The following is a 7,478-nucleotide window of genomic DNA, read 5'->3' on the forward strand; positions in this document are numbered from 1 at the left end:
GGGCAGGAGCTGTGCTGGGGTTGGGGATGCCAAGCTGCAGAGGGGCTCGGGGTGTCCTGCCCGCCCAGGAGCGGGGTGTCCTGTCCAGAGGGATGCGGGATGTCCTGCCCGGAAGGGCTCGGGGTGTCCTGTCCTGAGGGATGCGGGGTGTCCTGCCCGGAGGGGCTCAGGGTGTCCTGTCCGGAGGGGCTCAGGGTGTCCTGCCCGGAGGGGCTCGGGGTGTCTTTTCCTGAGGGATGCGGGGTGTCCTGTCTGGAGGGGCTCAGGGTGTCCTGTCCGGAGGGGCTCAGGGTGTCCTGTCCGGAGGGGCTCGGGGTGTCCTGCCCAGAGGGGCTCGGGGTGTCCTGCCCGCCTGGCGCCCGCCCGGCCGCCGGGGCCGCTCATGTGATGGCCGGGGCCGCGGTGGCAGCGCAGCCGTGTCCCATGGCGAGGGGAAGGTGAACAGCTGCCGGGCAGTGATAATGCGGCGGGTGGGGGTGGCCGGGCAGCTGCGCCCGTGTCCTTCCCCAACAGGAACCATCTGTGACCAAGCCCAGCTCTGCCTTCCCTATCAGCCATTCCGGTCTGACTTTCCAACAACTTCCCCTTCGCGCCGGCCTCACTTCCTCACTGCGAGGAGCCAGAGCAGTGCAGCGTGGCACGGCAGGACAGGCACGGCAGGACTGGCACAGCAGGACTGGCACAGCATGGCACAGCACGGCTGACCTGGTGCACCTTGGCACTGCCAGCCCCGTGCTCAGGGGCACGGCACAACCAGCATGGCAAGGCATGGCATGGCTGTCCATTTGCAGCCTGGCACAAACACGGGGCTCATCCCCTTTGCTGCAGCCCCTCTGCCTGGGATCATCCATGGGATGAGGTTTTCCCACGGCTGCTCCTGCTGCTGCTGCCCTGACCTGCAGCTGCAGCATCGCCCCGACCTCCTCAGCACTTGGGGGCACCCCCCTGTGCAGCCCATCCCTGCACCCCTGGCCAGGCCCCTCAGCAGTGGTGTTTGGGCTCCCCAAGAGCTGTCAGAGAGAGAGAAACAACTTGTTAGAAACCCGAAAGGCGGCTCTGGGCTGCAGGTGGGAGGGAGGAAACGTGTCCTAAAAATACAGCAGCGCCTGCACAGTCCCCGAAGGTGGCTGAGCAGATGGCGTGTCTCGGCGGCCACCTGGGCTCCTGCAGATGGTACCCGGGGCTCCCCGCCTTGTGCCCCCCGCCCCGGCCTCGGGGGGGCCAGGAAGGAACGGGGGGAAGTGGGGAGGAAGGTACCGGGGTGTGGGGCTGCTGTGGGGGCAAAGCAGGGTGTCACCAGCAGGGTCTCTGCCCTCTGGGTGCAGCCCCGAGCCCCAGGGGACATCAAGCACGGTCTGAGTGCTGCAGGGACATGAGGGGAAGCCCCAGCACGGGGCTGATGTGCTGGGGAAAGGGCCACAAGCTACAAAGCACAGCCTGACCCTTCCAGGACTATGTGTTTGGGGGGAGATGTCACAGCTGTCCTCAGCACAGTCCCACCCCGGCCCCACATCCTGCATCCCACCCTGGAGGTGCCCATGCCTCACCAGCACAGGCACAGCAGCCTGAGTGTGGGCTGAAGGCTGGCAGAGGCTTTGCCAGGGTTTCCAGCTGTGTTTCAGGCTCTGCCTTCTTCCCCTTTTCTGTCTGTTTGGCCCAGGTGGGCGCCGTGTCATTGCCTGGGGTTTGGCCAAGCCGCCCCTGGGCCAGGGCCAGCCTCACCATGGGACAGAGAGTGGCAGCTCCTGGGGAGTGTCCCAGGGCAGGAGTCAAAACGAGAGGGTTTCAGGGCCGGCCAGGAAAATCCCTCCCAGCTGCGGCCCCGTGTCCCCGTGTCACCCCCGCGGGAGGGGTTTCTGCGCCAGGAAGCAGAGAGCACCTGCCCGGGCAGCTGCGGGCACCGGGGAATGCCCGGCAGGGGAGACCCCCGAGCTCTGCCCCGGGGCGCAGGGAACCCCCGGGGTCTGGCTGGGTGGAGGGGGAAGCCCTGGGGTCCAGAGCTGTGATTCACCGAGGGAGGGGAGCCCCGGGCTCTGAGGGGTCTGAGGGGAAACATCTGAGCTCTCCCAACACCCAGAGGCACCGCTGGGGATGGAGGGCCCGCCCTGGCACGGGGGAACCCCGGGCTCCGGGGTCTGCCCCGTCACGGGTGACCCCTCCCGCCCACGCTCCCGGTGCTCCCGGCCGGTTTCTCTCTGAGTCACAGCGGCTCTTGCTGCCGAGCAGGAACTTCCCCCGGCTCGAAGAGAAGCAGGACGGGCTCCCACCGCCCCCACGCTCACTGCGAGCTGCGGGAGCGAGGGCTGAAAGCCCCGGGGGGCAATCGAGGTGCTGCCACCTTCACAGGTAGCGGGGCTGTGCCAGCCCTGTGCCCGGCGGGACACGCCACAGCATGGCACAGGATGGCACGGCACGGCACAGGATGGCACGGCACGCTTCCCCAGTGCTGGAAATGCCCCGTGCTCATGTGCCCCACTGCCTGCAGTGCCCCACTGCCTTCCCCTCTCCATTTGGAAGCGATGGGTGGAGGAACAAGGGGGAAAAGGAAGCGGCAGCAACAACCGGTGAGCAAAACACCAGCGGCAGCTGCCGGAGCCAAACCGAGAGCATCACCTCCCAAAAGGGGCTGGGACCGGGGCACGGCCCAGCCTGGGCTTGGGATGGGGCTTAAATCTGCCTCCTCCAGCCCAGGGAAACGGGGATTTGCAGGAGCCAAGGCAGGAGCTGGGAATGGGAAGGAGAGCGGTGGCCAAGCCGGGGAGATGGGAGCTGCCGAGAGTTCACAGGGAACACAAAGACAAATTCTTTAAGGAAAAAAAAAAAAAGAAAAAAAAAAAAAAAAGAAATCAAAGGGATGTGGAGAAGGAGATAAGAGGGAAGACAGAGCAGGGAGACGGAGGGAGCGGAGAGGACGCGGGCAGAGGGAGGCAGCGGCGCGGGGAGGCGAAGCGGGGCCGGGGGAGCTGTCTGGCGCGGCCCTATCGCCTCTCCCATCGCGGGAGCCCAACCTCAAGTAGTTTTTCACTGAGATTGGAGTGATCAGGTAGGGCTGCCCTCGGCGGCAGCTGCGGGGCTGTGAATAAGCACCTGCTTATCTCTGCCCAGCGGCTGTGCGCGGCTGCAGATTGCGGGGGGACGGGAGCTGGCTGCCGGCTGCGATTTCCATATCAGCGCCCTGCAGCCGCCTGCGCCAAATAAACACAACAGCCCCACGGACAAAAGGTTAATTATCAATTTTCAGAAAGGGAGAGAGAGGGGAGGGGGAGAGGGGAGAGCAGCGGCCGCCGGCAGCCGCGGGGACGAGCAGCCGGGCCCTGATGGGTGCCGGGCTCTCTGCCCCGGGCACAGCGACCCGAAAACCCCCGGGCACAGCATCCCCAAAAACCCCCGGGCACAGCATCCCCAGTAAACCCCCGGTCACAGCATCCCCCAAAACCCCCAGGCACAGCATCCCCAAAAACCCCCGGGCACAGCATCCCCAATAAACCCCCGGGCACAGCCACCGAAAACCCCCGGGCACAGCATCCCCAAAAACCCCCGGGCACAGCATCCCAAATAAACCCCCAGGCACAGCATCCCCAAAAACCCTCGGGCACAGCATCCCCAGTAAACCCCCGGGCACAGCATCCCCAAAAACCCCCGGGCACAGCATCCCCAGTAAACCCCCGGGCACAGCATCCCCAAAAACCCCCAGGCACAGCATCCCCAAAAACCCCCGGGCACAGCATCCCCAAAAACCCCCAGGCACAGCATCCCCAAAAACCCCCGGGCACAGCATCCCAAATAAACCCCCGGGCACAGCATCCCCCAAAACCCCCGGGCACAGCATCCCCCAAAACCCCCGGGCACAGCATCCCCAGTAAACCCCCGGGCACAGCATCCCCAAAAACCCCCGGGCACAGCATCCCCAAAAACCCCCAGGCACAGCATCCCCCAAACCCCCGGGCACAGCATCCCAAATAAACCCCCGGGCACAGCATCCCCAATAAACCCCCGGGGCTCTGCCGGGACCCACCGAGCTGCAGGGAGGGGCGGGGATGGGATGGGAATAGCGATGGGAATAGGGATGGGAATAGGGATGGCATGGGATAATGGGATGGGATAATGGGATGGGACAGAGATGAGAATGAGGGCAGGTATCAAGATGGGGCAGTGACAGAGAGATAGGATAGAGATGGGGATGGAGGGATAGGGGACAGGTACTGTACAGGAATGGGAATGGAGGTAGAGGATGGGGACAGGTACTGAGATGAGGAAGGGGACAGGGATGGGGCTGTACCTGCACAGGACCAGTGAGACTGGGGGGAAGACATAGGGGAAAGAAAAAGGACCCCTCCCAATACTCTGTTTTGGCCTGGCTGGGCAGAGGCCAGACTGGAAGAAGGCACATCCTCCTCCTCTTCCTCCTCCTCCTCCCCATGGCATGCAAGGCCCTGCTGGCTCCACTTCCCTCGGCCACATTTCAGTATTCAACAGCTTTCTCCTCTTATCAAAGCGACCACGAGCTCCCAGCTCGGCTGGGCCTCGGGGCCAGGGAGACACAGGGAGGGAAGAGGTGCCCTGATGGCCCCAGCCCCGCGGGAGGAAGGGCTGGGTGGTGGCATCAGGGATCCTCATGGGCTGTTGATCACCGTGCTTGGGGTCGGGGCTTGTCCCCCTCTCCTGACACTCAGGAGTTGTTAAATGTGGCAGGGGATGCTGGTGTTTCCCTGGTGTCACCCACCCTGTCCCCCACGTTCACTCGGGGCTGCAGAGCTGCTCTCCTGTTGCTGCCCCCCCTGCTCTGGGATGGTTTTCCCATCCTGTCTCACCCTCAACACACCCTGGCCAGGGAGCACTGCCCATGAGGACACACAGAACCCAAAGGAGCCTCACAGGGCAGCAGCAGCGTGGCTGGGAAGCCTCGAGCCCACACGGCACCAGATTTAGCCACAGACAAGCTCCTAAAAATAGCCAGGGGCTGGGAGGCTGCAGAGCTGCATCTGCTGCCACAGGGAGCAGCCCAGAGCTCCAGCCCTCATCCCCTGGGGCTGGCAGGGATGGAGATGGGAGGGATGGGGTGAACAGAGCTGGGGTGAACAGGACTGGCCCCAGCACAATTTGGCTTGAGGAGAGTTTGGAGCCACCAACCTGGAAAGATGCAGCCAGCCCTGTGCCAGCCTGGTGCCAGGGACAGGACACCAGGGTGGAGATGAGATGCTCTTGGTGCTGGGATGGTCCCAATGCACTGGGGAATCAGATGTGCAGCTGTGGATAAGAATAATGAGCACTGATAATATTCAGCACCTTTAGGGCAGGCAGGGCTCTGCTGCTCCCACCCAACGGGTGCCAGGAGATGGGTGTCCCTGGGGGTTTGGGGGAGAAGCTGGGAGCACAGCCAGGACTCAGGAAGCTGTGGGGCCTGGCTGTGAGCTCTGTGAGCTCTGCTGTGGCCCCAGCCTGCCCCTGATCCCAAGAGGGGCCCGACCTGCAGCTGATAAAACACACTAAAAATAGCAGGATAAATATGAGGGAATGCAGGCGGGGTGTGAGCATCCCGGGCTGGAGCTGCCAGCCCCCCCTGCAGCCCTGCCCAACCCCCCCACATAACCCCAGCCCAAAATACAAACCCAGGGCCCATCTGGTGTCCAACTGATGAGCACAGATGTGGCTGGGATTTCCGAGCCGGCTGGCAGCCGTTCAGACCTGGCGCAGGCTGCACCTGCTGCAGGATATTTTCCCTTCTGGATTTAATCTCCATCCCCCCAGCAGCCCCAGGCACCCCCCAGGGCTGGGCAGGCAGAAGGAGACCCCCCCCCAAGGGATGACCTTCCTGACCCGTGCCCATCCCTGCCATAAATATGGATGTGGGAGCTGGAGAAGGGGGAACTGAATGCCCAAGAAAGGTCTGTGCTGCCCAAATCTCAGCCTCCCACCGAGGCAATGCCTGGGGGAGGGCTTGGTGTCACAGCCAGCCTCCCCCAGGGTGGATTCCACCACCTCTGGGTGTTTTGGGGAGGGCAAAGGATTTCTGGGAGCATCCCCAGCCACAGAGACCCCGAGCCTTTCATTGCAGGCTGAGCCCAAGGGATGCTGTGGGGTTTGGAAACCATCCAGCGCATTTCCCAGCCCATTAGCACTGCCCCCCAATTAACGCACCACTCTCACGTTTTAACAAGGCTCTCCCAGCTCAGATGTTGACCCCTGTGATGATCGTGGAGCCTGCGGAGGGAATAAACAGCAAATCCCCTTTTAAATGAAGGGCTCGCCGAGGGATTAGGAGCGAAGGGGTGGCCTGTCCCCCGCCGCGTCCCCCCCGGGGCTGCCTGTGCAGATATTCCGGGCAGGAGAGGCCTCGTCTGTCCGTCTGGCCCGTCTGAAGTGCTCCTGGCCGATAGGGAGTGATTAGGATTAGACACATCCAGGATGAGAGTTTTTTCACCAGCTAGGGATGATAATGGGACCCATGGGGAGGATTAGGGTCCCATCTGTGTGTCCATCTCCTGCTGCCTCTGCTGCCCCAGCGCGTCCAGCCGGCTCTGGGAGGGCAGCACTGAACCCCCTGCACCTTCCAGCCTGCAACTCCCACCCTATCCCCACCAGGATCAGGTGGCAACGAGGGCTCGTGGCCATCTGGGGTGGCCAAAGTGCAGTCCTGCCATGGGCACAGCATCCCTGGTACCATCCCTGGGAGCTCAGCATCCCTGTGGTACCCAGCATCCCTGCACATCCCTGGTACCAGCATCCCTGCACATCCCTGGTACCAGCATCCCTGGTACCATCCCTGGGTACCCAGCATCCCTGCACATCCCTGGGTACCCAGCATCCCTGCACATCCCTGGGAACTCAGCATCCCTGCATCCCTAGGGAATTCAGGCATCCTCCAGACACGTCCTGCTTGGGACCACCTCCACACCCTGGGGACGCTGCCGAGGGGACACAGGGGTGACACATCCCTGTGAGCACCACCGGAGCCTTTGCCATCCCTGACCTCCCCACCCCTGGCTTGAGAGCAGCGCTGCCGGCCCCACAGGGAGGAGCGTGGTGAGACCTGGCCTGTTCCCATTCCCATTCCCGTTCCCATTCCCATTCCCAGCAGTGAGAACCAGCCCATTCCTATTCCCGTTCCCATTCCCGTTCCCATTCCCATTCCCATTCCTGTTCCTGTTCCTGTTCCCATTCCCGTTCCCGTTCCCAGCGCCCGCAGCCACTCCCTGCCGGCAGCATTCCTCCATTCCTCCCTGCTGAGCTCACAGGCACCCAGCTGAGCCCCTGGCTCCTGCCAAGCACAAACATTTCCTATTTGGGATATTTGTCCCAGCCTGTGCATAGCCAGAGCATCCCAGGGCAGGCTGGAGCATCCCAGGGAACACTGGAGGATCCCAGGGAACACTGGGGGATCCCAGGGAGCACTGGAGGATCCCAGGGAAGGCTGGAGGATCCCAGGGAACACTGGGGGATCCCAGGGCAGGATGGACATCCCAGGGAACACTGGAGGA

Source organism: Molothrus aeneus, chromosome 11 (genome assembly GCF_037042795.1).
Source record: "Molothrus aeneus isolate 106 chromosome 11, BPBGC_Maene_1.0, whole genome shotgun sequence".
NCBI classification, from domain to species: Eukaryota; Metazoa; Chordata; class Aves; order Passeriformes; family Icteridae; genus Molothrus; species Molothrus aeneus.